At 38.0% G+C, this 17,650-nt stretch overlaps 1 protein-coding gene across 1 annotated transcript in view; it reads left to right on the top strand.

Moving 5' to 3' along the window:
• Positions 1 to 17,650, top strand: part of MOCOS (molybdenum cofactor sulfurase) — a 217,655-nt gene that overhangs the window by 144,667 nt on the left and 55,338 nt on the right. The gene's annotated exons all lie outside the window — the stretch shown is intronic.

Below are 17,650 nucleotides of genomic sequence, written 5' to 3'. Positions count from 1 at the left end.
ATTTGCTTTATTACCTTCCCAGGGACTGAGGTGAGGCTGACCAGCCTGTAATTCCCTAAATTGTCCTTCTTGCCCTTCTTGAGGATAGGAGTGACACTTGCTTTCCTCCAGTCTTTGGGACCTTCTTCCAGTCACCATGTTCTTTCACAGATTATCAGGATTGTCAGTGACAGCAACCAGCTCCCTCAGCACTCATGCGAGCATCCTGTCAGCACCCATGAACTTGTTTATGCCCAGTTTATTTTAAGGGTTCCATAAAATGATCCTGTTCCACTCATGGTAGGTTGTCATTGGACTAGGCTTTCCTTTTGATCTCAGGGCCTGGGAATCCTAAGGGCAAGGCTCACCAGCAAAAAATGAGTTGAAGAAGACATCAAGACTTGTAGCCCTTTCTATGTCATTCCTCAACAGCACTTCTGCTTGCAGAAGTCCTTCTTGTTACCAATTACGTCGCTCACCAAATTCTTAATTGCATCCTTGCATGCTTAGACCATGTCTCTGTATTCCTTCTGGATCACCTGGCCCTGTTTCCACCTCTCTACTTCTTTTAGTTCAGTGAGGAGCTCCTTGTTCATCCATGAAAGTCTCCTGCTGCTTTTACTTGGCTTCCTGCTTGCTGGGATGATTGACTCTTGAGCTTGAAGAAGGCTTGATCCCTGAAACATGGATTTTTTCACCTGAAATTGAATTTTTCTTGTCAGGTTAAAACCAAATTTTTGCAGTGACTACCCTAACTGTGATTTGGTGCATTTCTGAAAAGCTGGACAAGGGTATCAGTACCTGGGTAAAAATGGGCGTTCATGCATGCAGACTATCTATCTGCTTCAGGATTGATTTAAATCACTACAAATTTTTCTAATTTATTTCCATGAACACAGCATCAGGAGGTGGGTTATTCCTGTGGTTCATGAGGTCACTGTACCATTTGGGGAAGAATCAATCTATGCTACACATATGGGAATGGTAGCAAGGGAAGAAGCCTGTAAGCTTTTTATGGGTATTTAAAAAATGGTTATTGAAATTAATCTTAAATATTTAGGGTCTAGCCCTTCCTGAAAAAGCTGTCAAGGATTTAATAGAAAATAAAAGCTTTTATATTACATTTGTAACCATGTGCTAGCAATTAGAAGAGAGTTATGAGCTGGATATAGAATCCCATATGAAATCACAAAATACCCCCAAACTCTAAAAAGGAAAAATTCTCTGTTAAACTATCTGGACTTCCACAGTAATTGCCAGGAAGCCCAATGGATTTGATTTTATTGGGCTTTTCTATAAGTAGTCTCTTACAGGAATATAACTATTAATGACATGTAATAAATTATTTCCAGGATCGAGGTCTTAATGCAGCTTTTATTTTCAAGAAATTTAAGGGTATATTGTTGATGCAGTTATTTTCTTAAGCAGAATATCTTCATTTCAGAGCACATTTATTAAACTTTTATCTGCAATATACACCTGTTTATCCATCAAACTTAAAATTTCTTATGTACATCATAATAAAGGGGGGAAAGAAGCGGTCTGTGGATAGTGAGCTTTACTCAGACTAAGTAAAATATATAATGATAAAATGGACACAATTGCAAAGTGTGAAGATATCTAAATAAATATGCTTATGTCCCTTTCAGAAATTCTTTTTTAAAAAAGTGTCTTGCTAAAAGCAGTCCAGCAGACCTTCATCAAACAAGTGCTTTTTTCTCTGTTATTGCTTTTTAATGTTTCCTTTAGCAAACAATACTTACAGAGATATGTTTTATATATTGATCCTTACCAAGAAAGTTTAGATTAATGCTAATTTTGAACTGTCAAGATACTGCAAAGAAGCATAGCTGTAAGATATTAGTAGTCAATAGCTTTTGTGTGTTCTGCTAACATCAGAAAGTGGACTTTATGGTTTTTTTTTTTGTTGGAACAGCAGTTCCTAGCAGACAAACAAGCTCAGCAGTGCATAGTTTGTTCCCTCTATACATCATCTGTGTGGTATTCCAGGTGTGTTTGTCACTTTGGCATATTCAGTGAGCTACACATTAACTAAAAGAACATTCAGTAATTTTAAAAATAGTATTAAATATAATAGAATAGAATAGAATAAAAATTAATAGAATATAAATATATTCGGGTCAACTAATGGAAGCATCTCTACCTCAAGAAAAAGTTTTTCATAAAGGGATAAAATCCCTTGAAAGTAGAGAATGTTATAATTGTTGCTGAAACTCTGGAAAAAACTTTTTCAGGGCTTCACATCTTGTGAAACACTAGATTTCTTCTTCTGTTTTTGGACGTACTAGGTGATACATATTTTGACCAATGGGGACAGAATGATAGTGCAATGTCATGAGTCTTTTAAACAGAATTCATTTTTATCTCCAAAATATTCATCTTTTAAAGTTATTTAAAGCTTTGGGCTGAAAATTCAGATACCTGGTTTCATGTTAATAAATCTAATTGTCATTTAAATGATGTCAAGTTTCCGCAGTTTCAGTTACAACTACAAATTCTGAAGAGAATTAATAAAATAGGGAAAAGTTTTTGAAGTTTACAGAGCAGAGGGAATTTTCTGCGAGGCTCTAGAGAAATCCTATAGCTTGTGTAGTTCTGCTTTGTGATAGCAGCAGAAGCTGAGTAATTGAGTCATTCACCCATATCCTGAAGATGGAATCAATGCCATCCAAGAGAGAGCCCCCTCTAGGGGCTACAATAACATGGAAAAGGCAGCCCTTCAGCCATTTCATATGTGGGAGGAGGTGAAGTACTTTCCTTCAGAGATCCCCACCACGTGGCGTGGCATTCATGCCGAGCTGTGGATGGGAGGATTTAAACCTAATTCAACAGTAACCATTGACTTGCATGTTCTGTAATAGGCATGACACCATTTGGTATTTAGTTGTGGTCTAGCATCAAACAGCTCCCTTAAACTGCAGATCCGAGGCACAGCTCAAAAAATAATTCCGTTTGCCTGCAACAAGCCAGGGTCTGGCTGACAGAACAAGTAGCATTAGCGAGGGTGAAGACTGCCAGCATCAATGATGATTATATATGCTGCTTCTGCCTGTGATGAGCTGCCAGTTTGTAAGTGCTGAACAATTGAGTGACCTTGGACAAACCAGTTCCAATAATGATACAGCGTTTGTTTTAATATGAAAGTGGCAAGAAGGGAAAGATCACAGTCTGTCTTTCTTTCATGCAATCCCTCATCTCCAAAATGGATGCATCTCATGTGAGTTTAATAATTCATTTCATATGCAAAGCCTCTTTCTCTGGTATTAAGAACATCTTAATTTCAAAGCTTGGAAAAGTTAAAGAAGACTGAAGGCTGGAGTCAAGAAAGGAAGATAGTTCTTATACCTGCAGTAGCTGTCACCTGCTTAGAGATAATAAAAATATCCTCTGAAATTTAAAACTGTAATTTATCTTAGCTTTTTGTATTTGAATACATTTTTGTATGCACACAACTCAGTTAATTGAGCCAAACTGCCAGTTTTATTGAAGAAAAAGTTGAATATACTATATATATATATATATATAATGCAATATATTGGCAAAATATTGGTGGTAAAACTATGAACCAGGTCTAATCATAGTGTGTCTAAAGGCTGGTCTCAATAAGCCATGGCCAAGAGTAGTCTGGCAGCGGGATGCCCTTGGGACAGCTGGGTGCCTGAGGCACTGTCCCTGCATCCATGGCTCCTGTGCCTCCCTGTGCTGCTCTCTCAGAGGAACACTGCTCAAGCTCAGGGCGGTCATCTCCAGGCTCCTGCCTGGTGCTGGCAGCTGGGCACTGCTGCTCCTGCTCCCATGGGCTGCACGTGCCAAGGAATGCCCTGCGCAGAGCCCCAAGCGCCCGCCTGGACAGGGAGCGTTGTGGCCTTTGGGCTGGGGCGTGAATGCCTGTGGGAGAAGGAGATCTGTCCCCAAGGAGCTGGGTGGGCACCAGACAAGCTCCTGCCTGCACCCCTGGCACTGAGGGTTCTTCCCAGGGAAGAGTAGAAAGTGCGTGTCCAGCGCTGGTGTGTGTGGTGCTGCCAGCGTGGCCTGGGTGTTGCTTTCCGGAATGGCTGGGCCAGACCTGCCCTGGCTGGGGCAGTGCTCGACTCTGGGGTGTGGCTGGGTCATCCCTGGTGTTGGTAGCACCACCCAGGGCAGGAGACGCACTCTGCAGGTTGCTGACGGCCTCTCCTGCTGTGGCTGTTCCCTCTGCATCTTCCTGTTGAAGCAGCTCTTTGCCACCATGGTCTTCTGACACATCTTGGGACACTTGGCTTTTGCTGTAATCTTCCCAAATCTTGAAGGGCATTGAACATTTGAGGTACTCTTCCCTCATCTCATGGGACAGCTCTTTCTCAATATTGTGTTCCTTGTCCTCCTCGGCCAAGACTGGGAGTGGCATTCTCCAAAAGAATCTCCATGGCTGTCATTGGCATCTTCTGCCGCAGACAGTCCAGGGTCACCCAAGGGGAGATGCTGCCTCCTGTGGGAGATGCTCTCCTGGGACCTGAGCACCCTAGGGCTCTGCTTCTTCTCCTTCAAATCCTACATGGCCAGGGTGGGGCCCTGCAGTGTCACAGTCTTCTCTGGGCATGATGCAGCCCCGCATCACAAAGCCCTGGCAGCTGATCCCAGCAACTGCTCCCAGCACAGGTGTTCCGTGGCACTAGGCCCTAGCAATGGGTTCTGATGAAATCCCTGATTTTCTTTAATAATCTATAAAAGCTGGAGGTTAATAAAAGGGGGAGCATGAGAACAAGAAGGGGGTAAAACTAAGGGTAGAAAATAGCATCTGAGAATTTTATAGATAGGAATTTTTAAATTGAGAGTACCGATACCAATCCATTACTTAAATAACATCATAGGTGTTTAAAATCAATATATTTTTATTGCTGTGTTAAGTGGTTTTAAAGATATATTTTGCTCTCCTTTTCATAGATTAGTCTTGAAAATATCTTCCTGTTCATGAAAGCAGAAATTCTCAAAAATCTGTCTCTGGGCATTATGCCATTTTGTGGCGCTAATAGATCATTCTGTACTGACAGGAAGAATTTTAAATAAATGTCCGCTCAACAAGCAGCTGTGTGAAACAGGCTGATATGGCCTCTGTCTTTGGGTCAAATACTCACTGTCTGTGCTGCCAAACAGTGAAATACAAAAACTAAAGAGCTGAAGTCCAATGGGGTGCATTTGGTTAGCGTGGAAGAATTTCAAAACACCTTGAAGGGTGGGTCTGCATCTCAGTAGCACAGAGGGTATAGAAAGATATTCTTGCTGGTTACTGCAGGAGAGCTTTACAGCTGTCAAGAATACTGTCAGCTTTAATAGGCTCTGAATACACTACTGACTAACTTGGCTTACAAGCAGCTGATGTTAAACTGCCTTCATCTCTTCCTTGCCTGTAGATCAAGAGACAAAATCTGGAGGAAAGTAATACTGGTGTAGCCAAAAAGCCAAAATAGCTAGGCAGTATAGTGATGTGTTTAACTTCTGTCTTACAGAATATTTTCAGATAAAACAACAAGCATATACCCAAGTTCAGTGAATATTATTCATAAAGAGCTATGGAAATGAGGGAAAAGAAATAGCTGGTTAACACACGGGAAACAAATAAATCCTCTGTGACAGAGCTCATCATATGTTACAAGAACATCAAAGTTTGATGGTTGCCGAAGAAAGTAAAGACTGTGGTTCCTGTCTCTGGCTGTTGAAAAAAGTGAGCCTTCAAGGTTCAGCTTTTAATAAAAAATAATCAACACGCTGTCTTGTTACCAACACTTCTTGTTATCTGCTCTGATAAAGAAGGATCTAAGCTTTTATATTAGATCACATACTGAACTTGACAGCATCATTCTAATAAAGAAAGGAAAAAGGGAAGAACTGTAGTGAGTGAGTACCTTTGGCAAGACTCACATTGTCAAGGCCTCAAAAAGAAAGCTTTTTTTGATCGATTGATTGGTCTGACCTTACAGGTGAGTCAAGTCTCAGCAGGACCGTAAAATTGTAATGCTTCTGACTCTTCAATTTATAGTACCTTTCTTTTTCTTTTGCTGTTCTTTATTCAAGAGAGGTGAAGTGTTTCAACCCCACTTCTCCCGATCCTAGAAAATTGTGTGATTCATCATAACTTAAGGATATTAATCAATTTATTTTTTTCATGTTCAGAGACACAGAAGGAAAGAAGTGCTTGAGACAACATTTATTTACTTATCTATTTATTTATCTGTTTATTCTTCAGTTGTATGTAGAGTGTTTTAATCTAACATCTAATTTAAGTTGGCATGTGAGAAAGTAAAACTTTCTGGGACAGTAGAGAGTCTCTCTTGAGAAAAAAAAATAGTTTTTTGTGTTACTTCTCAAACTATGTGGAGGTTGTGATATCAGAATAGCTAGGAGGAAATTAAAAAAAAAAGAGATAGAACACAATACTATTAGAAAGCAAGAGGCATGTCACATGATAAGTCTCCTCATACTCTGGAAAGCATGGTCTTAATAAGTAGGGAAGAAGACAAGAAAAAGGAAAATTGCTAACCAGTGTAAAAAACCTCCCAGACCAGTTCCCAACCACTGAAGTTTCAGCACCTTTTTAAAAAAGGACGTGCTATGTAGCTGTCAGGACTGCTTTGTGTCTCCTGGGGAGTTCAAGTTGACTGCCTGCCATGGTCACAGAAGGCCAGCTCATCCTGCTTCTTTCTAACCTCTCTTTGGATTTGTATCGATGCCTTCTCCTTTGAGAAGGATCTCCAGTGAGAGTCATAAAGGGTATTGCAATGAAATGGAAAAGAGTAGAGAATCCATATCACTATCCAAGATAATGTTATCCGATAACCGCTTCATCTGATCATGGTGTCCCTTTTGGACACCTTAAAATAAAGTAATACACTAAGGTTGATGTCCCTTCATCTCACTGATTTAGTAGAATTTTCCTATTGAAAACTGCTCACTAAGTTCAAACCATTTATAATAAAATTGAAGATGTTCTTGAACTCTAAAAATTATTGAGGAGGTTCATGGAAAAATGTCACTGAGTACCAGTAAAAGATTTTGCAGATGGGAACCCACAAAATTGTGGGACTGTTATTGTTCTCATGAAAGGAAACAGAGCTGATTGTTTGCATATTACTTTTCCCCATATCCTGCCATATCCAAGAAGGCAGAAGAGTTTCAGAGAGGTGAATGAATATACTAGTTCCACATGAAATGCAGCCACACAAATGTTTGATACATGCAGCCTTTAAATGCATTGCCATGCATTTAAATTCACACTTCTTAATTATAAAAGTTTTCCTGTTGGGTTTGCAGTCAAATGTTTGAACAGTTTGATTAATGACTGTAGTACTAATTGGTCTGAAGTTGGCTGCTGCTTTGAATTAGGTGTCTTCTGTCTCTTGTGAAGTACCTCAGTAGGGTGATGTAATGCCTGTAGGATCATCATCTAGGTATGTAAGACTACCAGAGGCCTGGTCAGGCCAGAAAGGTTGTGTCAATAGAATAGTAGAGAGGTTGAATCAAGAGAAATATTAGAAGCTTGGGCAGGCTGAAATAGCCATTCTGTTTAATTCAACTCAGACAAGAATATCTGTTGCGCTTAATAAATGAAGTAGACTAAATAGTAGTCTTTGATAGGCTTAAGTCATTTCAACTGCAAAACAGGGCTCCTGACTGCTCAGCTAGAGACTCTAAGCCACGACAAATGTTGCCTAAGAGGTGGTCTTGTGTGCCATTGAAGCCATTCAAATTATCTCATATTGAGATAAGCATCCTTCAAGAAGGGGAAAAAAAAGAAAGAGATGAATGTATTTCATCAACAAGTTTTTGTAATTCAAGGCTAATGTATGAAAGCAGATTCTTTGCTGCATGTTATGAAATTTGCATATCTCATGTTGCTCAGCATCTCTATGTAGCCAAAGGTTATGCAGCTCAGCTTGTGTCAACTCTCTTTGCTGACAGTAGTAACACTCAGTGTCTGTCAGGCATAATGGATGTATATACTCTGAATAATTTCTGAAGATTTTTTCATGATACTTTAAATATGAAAGTCTTTTCGTGGTCATACTTTTAATTTACAATAGCAAGACTTCACTTTTCATTGGTGGGGCAGGAATGAAAAAGAAAGTAATAAGGATTATCTGTGCATTTATTTCCTTAAATTACTTTGTTCACTGAATATTTCCATTTATCAAATAAAGGCATTCTAGATATCTTTGGCAAATATGCTGTATAAAAGAAAGAAAGAAATACAGGGCAGATAATAACTAAATAACAAAAAAACACAAGAAGAGCTGTCTTTCTGATTTTTCCCTTCATTAGCCCTGATAGTGTTCTGTAACATCTTAAAATATGGATCTCATAGAACAGTCTGAAGAGCAGTAGCCAATATTACCACTTTAGTAATAATGTGTCAGGATGTAAGAAAAAGTGTTCAAAAAACTGACAACTCTAAAGAAGCCAGGGAAGTAAAATAAATTGTTTTATTGTTGTGCCTGGTGTCAAACTAGAGTCTGAAGACCCTCAAGGGAAGACATAAGTGAATCTGGAACCCCCACTCCTCATGAGGGTTGTAGCTTCATCACTACATGGTGGGAAGGGAACTTCTGCCATCTTGCCTTCTCTTTATTACCTGAAGGAAAGGGAATTTTGTGAACACTGATTCAAGCTGGACCTTCATTTCTAAAGCCTTGCTATTGTAAAACATGACTGAAATGGAAACAATGGGAGAAAAGGGTTTCTTTTAAACCATTTGTTTACACCTTAACTGCAAAGTCCCTCATTTGACAGAAAAGCAGCAGCCTCTACTCTTTTTGCCTCTCTTCTGCAGAGCTCAGGTGAGATGGGTTGCCATAGGAAAAGGCCAAGGCTTCCTAAGTGCATGCTGCCTTGCTTCTTTTCCCTCACAGTGGATCCCTCTGAGTTGGTAGCACTCATCCTTCACCTATGCCTTCCTCACATCAGTGTTTTCTTTTAACCTTGTCTAAGTCTGTGTTCAGAGGCAGTTCCCTAGTTTACCGTAGGTCCTGATTTACAGCATGAGGCAGCAAGTGGAACACATAAGAATTGCTCATGTCTTGAAATACTTCACCTCTTCTGAACTAAATCTGAAGTACAGATTTTGACTGATTTTTTGTGTTATAGCTTATTGAAACTGATATAATACCAAGAGTGATTATTTTTTCTGATGCACACTACCTACAGTCTTTAAAAGGAAGAAAAACTACAATAAATTACTTCATAATGTTAATATTTTCTGCCTTAGATTTCTCTTCCAGTCTTCTGCTTAGTAGATCTGCTCACTGAACTTACAATTGATAAAATACCTATTCTGTGCTTGCAAAATTACAGATGGTCAGTCTTTGTCCACCACACTATCATATTGCTCATCAGCCCCATGACTCGCAGACTATACAATCTTCTAGATGCAGTGGGTTTCAGAAGCTCATAGGAAACAGCAATGTAATGACAACCTGCCAAAAGTTAATTTATGCCAGCTAACACTGCAGGACATTCTGCTTATAAAAACTCTGATGCTGTTTTACAGAAGTTATTACTGAGTGTCCCACAGCAATGGCTATACTTTAAGAAGTACTGGCATCTTACTTTTATTGAACTAGCTATTGAGAAGTGAGTCTGGAACTGTAAAATCGTTGCTTCAACCTGTGTGTTGAAAGTGTGTGACATTGTGCCAAAGTAGCCACTTTTTGCTCTCAGTTTACCCTTTTACTGTCTGTGAAATGGTCTGTATGTTCACACATCTCACAAACTCACCAATGAACTTCAAGAGATCTGACCCTTCCATGTCCAGTAAGAAAAGATAGCCACATGAGGGAAGATGTGTCAGTGGATCACCTTTTGGTCCTCACAAGAACAGTGACCAAAACAAAGCAGAGTTAATACTGTGACCTGAGGGAAGGGTCAATAAAAATCATAGTAGAAAAATTAAAGAATTCAGGGATTCCTGAAATGTTAGGTATAGGTCTCTTTTGTGGTGTTATTATACATAATTATTAAAATAATTGACCTGGTTGAAAAGCCTGGGGCAAGTCTTGGTTGAAAAGCCTGGGGCAAGTCTTGGTATGATTCAATTTAACATGAGATCACAGAACCCAGAGCACTTTTCAATATTGACTGCATATTTACTTATGATTAAGGCATCAAATAAAGGAAATTTCGGGGCAGTTTTTAGAATTCATTGTATCTGCTTTATTACCTCCATTTCATAAATGACACCATTCCTTCCATGGTAGTATTATAGTAACAGTACCAGCAGAGACCTAGTCTGAGAATGCAAAACAAATGGCAAAACATCTTTCAGGCTATCAGAAAATTATGAATGTCAATAAATACAAAATTTCACTAAGGAGAATATTGTTCTTTTAATAATAATGGATAAAAATTATTTTACTGACTTCCTGTATTCCTGAATGTTACAGATAGAGAATGGGAAAATTGAGTGATTTTTTTTTTCCTTGCTCCATCAGTAGTCAACATCATGCCTTAGAAGTTGTCCTTGGAAACTTTTCGTTTAGTGTATTGTGATTCTTGATTTGATTAAGTGAATTTATGGTATTTTCTGTATTGCTGTGATAGGAAAGTTCTGTGGGGACTTAGAGAGAGTGGGATTCAAAGGCTGCACAAGAGCAGACATGGAGTATCCCCACTACTTCATACACTGGCAGCAACAGCCTTGGTTCAGAGATTGTCAGAGAAAAAGAGGAAAGGTGTCCAACCAAAATTATGAGTTAGGGAAAATCTGTACTGCAAATCGATATGCTGCCTTGGGCACCAAAGTGTTTCACTGACAGAAATATTCCAGAAATGTTAAAAGTTTTACTAATACAAAACCCATAGGGAGGTAGAGTCAAACCAATGGGTACGGAGGTATGAGTTCTGGGCACAGCATTAACCATTCTTCTTTACCTAATGCAGGCATGGTGAGCTTTGATGCAGAACTGATTTATGTCCTAGCAAGGCTTTAGATTGGGATCTCTCATCTTAGGGAGAAAAAGAAAGAAGCTGTCTGGGTCTCCATAATATTTTAAAGAAAGAATTCTCTTGGTGCTGAGGAAGAGTTTTCCTCCCACAAAAAAATTTGGATTTATCTTTATATTCAGCTTATTTTTAGTGCAAGTTGTTTTATCCATTGGTCTGCAGCTCCCCTCAGGGGAAAACAAAAACAAACAACCCACAAAACTGTGGAGACATTAGAAAGTCATGAGACATCAAGTAGCACTGATGGCTGGGTCTTACAGAAAAGTTATTTGAGGGAAAAATTATGCTTAACTGCAGGCCTGATGATAGTATCAGTCTCTGACTGAGCAGAAGATGACAAAGGTTTTGCTCCAACTATTTTGCAGTGCTTAGAAAGTTGTTGCTGACTCGAATAAGTAAGTTAGTAAGTAAATAAATAAATAAATAAATAATTGTTCATGTAAAGTCAGACCTGAATTAGTCTTACTGACTTGAAAACATAAGACTTACTGCCCCATCTTACGTAGCTTTGAGACAAAGATGCTCTGCTTTACATTAGCAGACTAGTTGTTGAGAGTTAAAAAAATCAGGAAAAAACAGTATTAAAGCTTTCACATGCTGACTTCAAGGAATTGTGCATAGCAGGCTCCATTAAACAAAGGACAGAGACACTTTTAGAATAAAGCAGAAAAAAGACCTGTATGTAACATTCAGGTTTCTAACAGCTGCCAGGAGAATTCATATGCTTTTATAGTACAAGCTTCTCTTGCATTTTGTCCTTAAGATGACAGAATCATAAGCAGAAGTTGTTCTGCTGGACTGAGAAGAACCTTGGGAGATAAAGCCTTTAGAGGTAAAATGTGAGTATCACATAAATACATACTTTCAGGGATGATTCTGTTGTTCTCACAGAATCCTCTGTGGGCTCACTCCAGAGGTTCAGTTTGAATGCTGCTTCCATGAGTTGTGCAAAGCACTCTGCCTTTTTAAGAAAGACTCCCCAGTCATCTTTTATGTTGCTAGTTTTGTGGTTTGTAAAGTCATCCTGAAATTATTATCTATGCTGAGAGTATGGCTTGGGCACATGGAAGAAAAAAGGATGGACAGATACACATACCCTCCACTGCTCAAAAGAGAAATCTCATAATAGCAAACAGTAAACTAAATTTATCTTACCTGGAGCTACCTGAATACTTAGATAGCTATTAGTCTAACAAGCAGTTAACTGAAATTGAATTGTACCTGTAATTAAGATATTTATACTAAAAGTGAGCCAGACAGCTGGCATGTACAACTTCCCTGCTCTTATGCTACTCCCAAGAAATATGAAAAAAAAAAAAAAAGCAAAGTATTCCTCATATAATGTTTGAAAATCAGGAGCTGCTTCTTTCAGAATGTGCTGCTGATTTTATTCAGAACAAAGACTTCAAACTCCCTCACTGTGTGAAAACAGAACTTGAATTAGCTGCTCTAAAGAAGTGGGAGATGAGGCATCAAAGAGCCTTCTGTTCGTTAAGATAAACACTGAATATGTGTTTCATGTTTGGTTTCGGTATAACATTCTGAATAGAGGATTAAGCAGTTGCTTCCCACAGTCTTAAACTATTGAGATGGTGTGGGAGAACGAGGAGAATAAAAGGATTTAAGCTATTATGCAAAGAATTAGTGTTGAGGGAGTAAAAGGTCCCCCCTATTAGCCATTGAATTCTGCATGGATTTAGTACTATTGAAAGTGTAACATGTCTTTCTGTTTTGGACACACAGAAGGTACATAATTAGGTTGCAGGAGTCCCTCTGAAGTTTCAACTTGGACACTGGTCTTGTGAGATGGATTCTTACCAGTTCATTATGTGTTTTCAAACAGAACTATATACTTTTCAGAAAAAAAAATACATACTTTCATAACTGAAATTTTCTTTCTCTGTAATTCTGTTTGTTACATCTTAACTTTAGAAAGAAGCCTGCATGACAAGGTATTATTTTATTGCAAATACCAATGACATCTGAGGACACAGATTTTACACGTTTTGCTCACACATGCAGTCACCTCAGCTGAAGGAAGGGTCGTGGTTCACCCCACTTTGTGTTGCCCAAACCAATGTTTATGATGTGTGTTTTATAGATCGAGTTGATTGGACTGGTCATGTGAGTCAGTGTGAACAATGGGTTTGCAATCTGTTCATGCCTTACACATTTTCTGTGAGAGTAGATGATGGATATTTTTATGAATTGAATGATAAGCCATTTACAGTGTTTTATTTTGAATTTTAGTGAATGGGATTTGGTAATGACCAATACTGCAGTGCTATTACATCAGAAGAGCTTTTTTCTGTTGACTCTATGGAAATGTTAATGTATTAATTTTAATGCTAAAGTTCCATGAGTTGTTCTTCTACCCTTAGTTCTGTTTTTAAAAGTAATGTTTAATTGGTGTTAGCCTACCTGTGAGCTCATTTTCATGTGGTTTTGTTTATATTTTTTTTTTATTTCATGGTAACTTACAATAGAAATTACATACATTTTTTATATATTTTTTCCTCTAGACATCTGCTACTCCTACTCTGGGAAACAAGCAGTAGCAAGATTTGGTCTGACTTAGGACAGCTATTTTCATAATTTAGGAGGGAAAAACCCACCAAGAATGTGTAAATTTATTATTTTTATAGATGAATGTAGGAGCTATAACAAAGGATGAGTGATGAATGTTTTTTATCAAGCTGATTATATTTTCTTCTCATTATTTCCTTTTCTTGTATTCTATTTATAACATTTCAGGGTTGCACTTTGGGGGTGGGGGGCTGGATCATCTTATGAATATTTCATTTTTATGTTTGCAGTATTTCATTTGAAACAGGATTGCTAAAAAAAAGCAAAGTTTAGAATATTGTTTTGTGTGGTTTTAAGCCAAAGCACTCACATTTGCGAAGGAAATATATGAAGCTATGATTGCCAAGTTCATCCTCAAGAGATATTCTTTTTTTGGGCAGTATAACAGTACGTAGATGACAGATTTCAGTCAGAGACATTCAGTTCTACGCATAAAAGAACACCAAGAAAAGCTCAGAAATTAATCTTAATGTACGCTTCTTGGAGGAAGTGAAGGAAGGGCTCCAAATATTTGGCAGGATTTCCAGGTTCCATGGCTTCATTAGCACATTAACTCACAGGTCCCACACAGTGATCTGTCTTGTTTGGGATCTATTAGAGGGTGGCTACATCTTGGTTTCACTTCCTGTTGATAGGTTTGCTAAGATTTCAGCTCATCATTTCTCTGCCTCAGCTCATCATTTCTCTGCCTCATTGCTTTCTGTAAGGTGATATTGAAGAGTAGTGAATCAGATTGATCTTTTTCTTATCCAAACATATACGTGGATTTACTGGAGTGACAGAGAATTTGTTCACTTAAACCTCGATTTCTGTGTTTTTTTCACAGTAAGTTAGAACAATAAGTGTATGTTTGATTTATGGCTCTCTCTTATCTCCAGTATTTAGTTTTTCATAATAAGAGAGATAAAAATGTATTGGAATGCAGATCACAGAGGTTTCTGAGTACAGTCTGAAAACCTAAACATCAGAGCTTTCACTCTAGAGGCTCAATTTCAGTATCTGCTTTATCTTAATCTCTTTATCCAAAATCTTTTAAAGATGTTGACATATGCCTATTTGTCTACAGTTCTTTCAGGAAGAACTAGCATTTGAACATTTGGGCTGCTGGAATCCTGGTTCTTTCAGAGAGGAGATGATATACCATTACATGTTTACCATTTACATAATGCAAAACCAATTCAAATGCAAAACTAACTCAAAGGCATTTTTTACTGAATACTTATTGGACATCTGTTTATCTCATTCTTCACTGATTAGAGGTAATCCAAATACAAGATGTTATCACCAGACAAGCCAACCAGTGGATTTACAATACCATGATGACAATTGTGCATAGTTTGAATGCACACGGTTTGCACCCTGTTGAAAATGTGACATAACTTACCCTTCTCTTCCAGATGGCTGAACTGTCCCACAGTTTTGGTGGATAGGCATATGCACACATGCAAGTCCTATGGAAGAACTGACACTGTAAATTTATCTGTGGGTTAGTCAGTGCACTGGCACTCTGAATTTTGCATACTGGAACAGTATACATAACAGTTGCCATAACAATATACAAACTGAGGTATAGGATGGGATTGTAGGTCTGAGATGGCGCTAACCTGCCAGGATGCTGTAGTGTGCAAACATTCATCAGCAACAGGAGGTTTAACAGCATCTCCACAGGTTTGCTAGAATACTTTGGGAGGGAGTGCAAGTACACAGAAGCACAAGTTTTCTTTGTCAATCTCTTCTGCTCAAAGACTTTGCCACTGCAAGAATATATGGCATTTATTGTGGCAACAAACAGTGTGAAAAATTTGGTGCTATTAGGAAGAAGAATTAATTAAATGATCGTGTCTGGCTTAATGTAATGTCAAAACATACACGTGGGGAAAAATTAATAAGGGGCATATTAATCAACAGAAATGCAGGAGTTTCCCTTTTAACAGAGAAGTCTTTACATTTTCTGCCATGGGAAGAAGTAAAAGTCATTAATGAGTCCAGATTGTGGACTGTGAGCATTCTTTGTGCTGAATGTGTTCCTATACATATAACACACATAAATACAGTGAATGGTATTAGATGGACTTCATTTGGTGTAATTTAGAAATCACATTAATTCTGATCCAAATTATAGAATACATAAATTGTTCTTAATTTTAAAATAATTTTTAGGAGCAACTACATGCAACTCATCTTAATGAAACAATGCAGTGATAGGGAATAAAATCCATAAATCGAGAGGGCGCCAGGGCACTTGAGTCCTTCTCAGCACCTTCTCGAGATGATGTATCAATGATTTTGCAAACTGTAAATCTTCCAAAAGGCTTAACATGTGCTACTGCTTTTATTCCCAAACATGTAGCTAGGAAAGGGTCTCTAAGTGTTCAGAGTTAAGGAATTGTTCATAAAACCTGAGTTCTGTACAGAGAGAAGATAAAATGCAGGAACACAATAAGCTAATAAATACCAAGTAAAACATAATACAGAAAATCACTTTCGCATTTAACTTAGACAGGCTCAGTCAAGAAATGAGTTTTAATTTGTCACCCCAAATATGGGACTAGACGCAATAATGCAAGTCCTTAGATCATGTTAGAGACCAAAGATTTGTTCTGGTTTTTATTTTCTCTTCCTCAGATTCTTTTACCTAGAAGGGAGAGGGAGATGAGGTAAGCACTGGACTTATGCAGGACATAATATGGATAATTTTGTTGAACAAAATAAAAATAAATCAGAGCTACTTTCTGAATATATCCCTTTTTCCATCAGAACAAACTTCAAATTGTTGAGAGTTATTCCACAAGGTTTTCTGTGACATCAGACCTAATCACAACCTATTCTGCTACTTAAAAATATGGGACCGTGGCAACACGGCTTCCTCTCTCCAATCACAGGGCAGGAAAGCAACTGCAGGCTATTGCATCTGAATTTGTCAGAATAAATAATTAAAAGGCTCATCAGCTTCTCACTAATGAACAAGGAAATGTGATTAAGCAACTTTAAAGGAGAGTAGCTGAAAACAATATAGAAATGACAGCAGGATGATTGCTGTGAATGAGCGACTGAAATTTCTGAACAAGAGATTTCTTAAGCAAATCATGAGAATGGTAGTTTAATCTTCCATTAAAAGATTCCTGACAATTTGGAAAAACTCTGAATCAGGAGATTACAGACGTCTCAGAAACTGACAAGGCAGTGACTTCTCTTAATACAGCTACTTTCTGGCAAATGCTCAGAAATAACTTTTGTGCGTGTGTGGTTTTGGTTTTCCTTTTTACTGTTTCAAGACTCTTAACTTCTACCAAACAATGACTAGGACGTCTCTGACTAGGCTATCTTTTATTCTCAAAGACTCTGAAAATACAAGTCATCTTTCAGACCAAAATGTTCTAGAGATGCTTGCCAAGTTTACTGTGGCTAACATCTAGAAATTGTACTGATTAGCTTCTGGCATGGTTCCTTGCAAGTGCTTTGCATGCTAGTGTCTCATTAAATATCTTATTTCTCTTTATTTAGCACCAAAAATGTACTTCCACCTTATATCTAGTCTGTTTCTATGCTTTTACTGTCTGTTCTTCTAGCTTATCTAAAGGAGATAACACATAATACAGAAACTCGAAGAAAAGTGAAATAATAGACATCGGTGCAATTCTTCTGTATATCTGGAGAAAGATTTTTTTTTCCTTTATATACATTCATAAATGACACAGTCGTTTTATGAATAAAGGCACAAAAGTCAACAAGCAAACTAGGAAGGGTGGTTGTATCAGACTGTAGAAGTTTTCAGATACTCAGATATAAAAGTGGCATGCACAAAAGTAAGTGTAAGATTCATAGTTTAAAAAGAAAAAAAGTAAAATAAAATGTCAAACATCTTTTTAGTTACGGAAATGCTCATGTGCCTCAAATAGGATGCTCAGCATTACAGAAAATACTCTGGGTCTAAAACCCAGGCAGAAAAATGCTGTTCTATGTCAAGAGGTCTTTGAGGAAATGTTTCTTTATTTTTGTTTTGTTTTTTTTTTCTACATGATGTAGGCCCACCATAGCGCAATGCATAGTGTACATAATAGAAGCCACTTCAATAGGGATATCTAGCAAAGAC

The sequence above is a fragment of the Pipra filicauda genome, unplaced genomic scaffold, assembly GCF_003945595.2.
Source record: "Pipra filicauda isolate LSUMZ 115617 unplaced genomic scaffold, ASM394559v2 scaffold331_size1881853_pilon, whole genome shotgun sequence".
NCBI classification, from domain to species: domain Eukaryota; kingdom Metazoa; phylum Chordata; class Aves; order Passeriformes; family Pipridae; genus Pipra; species Pipra filicauda.
Note: the sequence above shows the minus strand (reverse complement) of the source record. Positions and strands in the feature narration are given on the sequence as shown.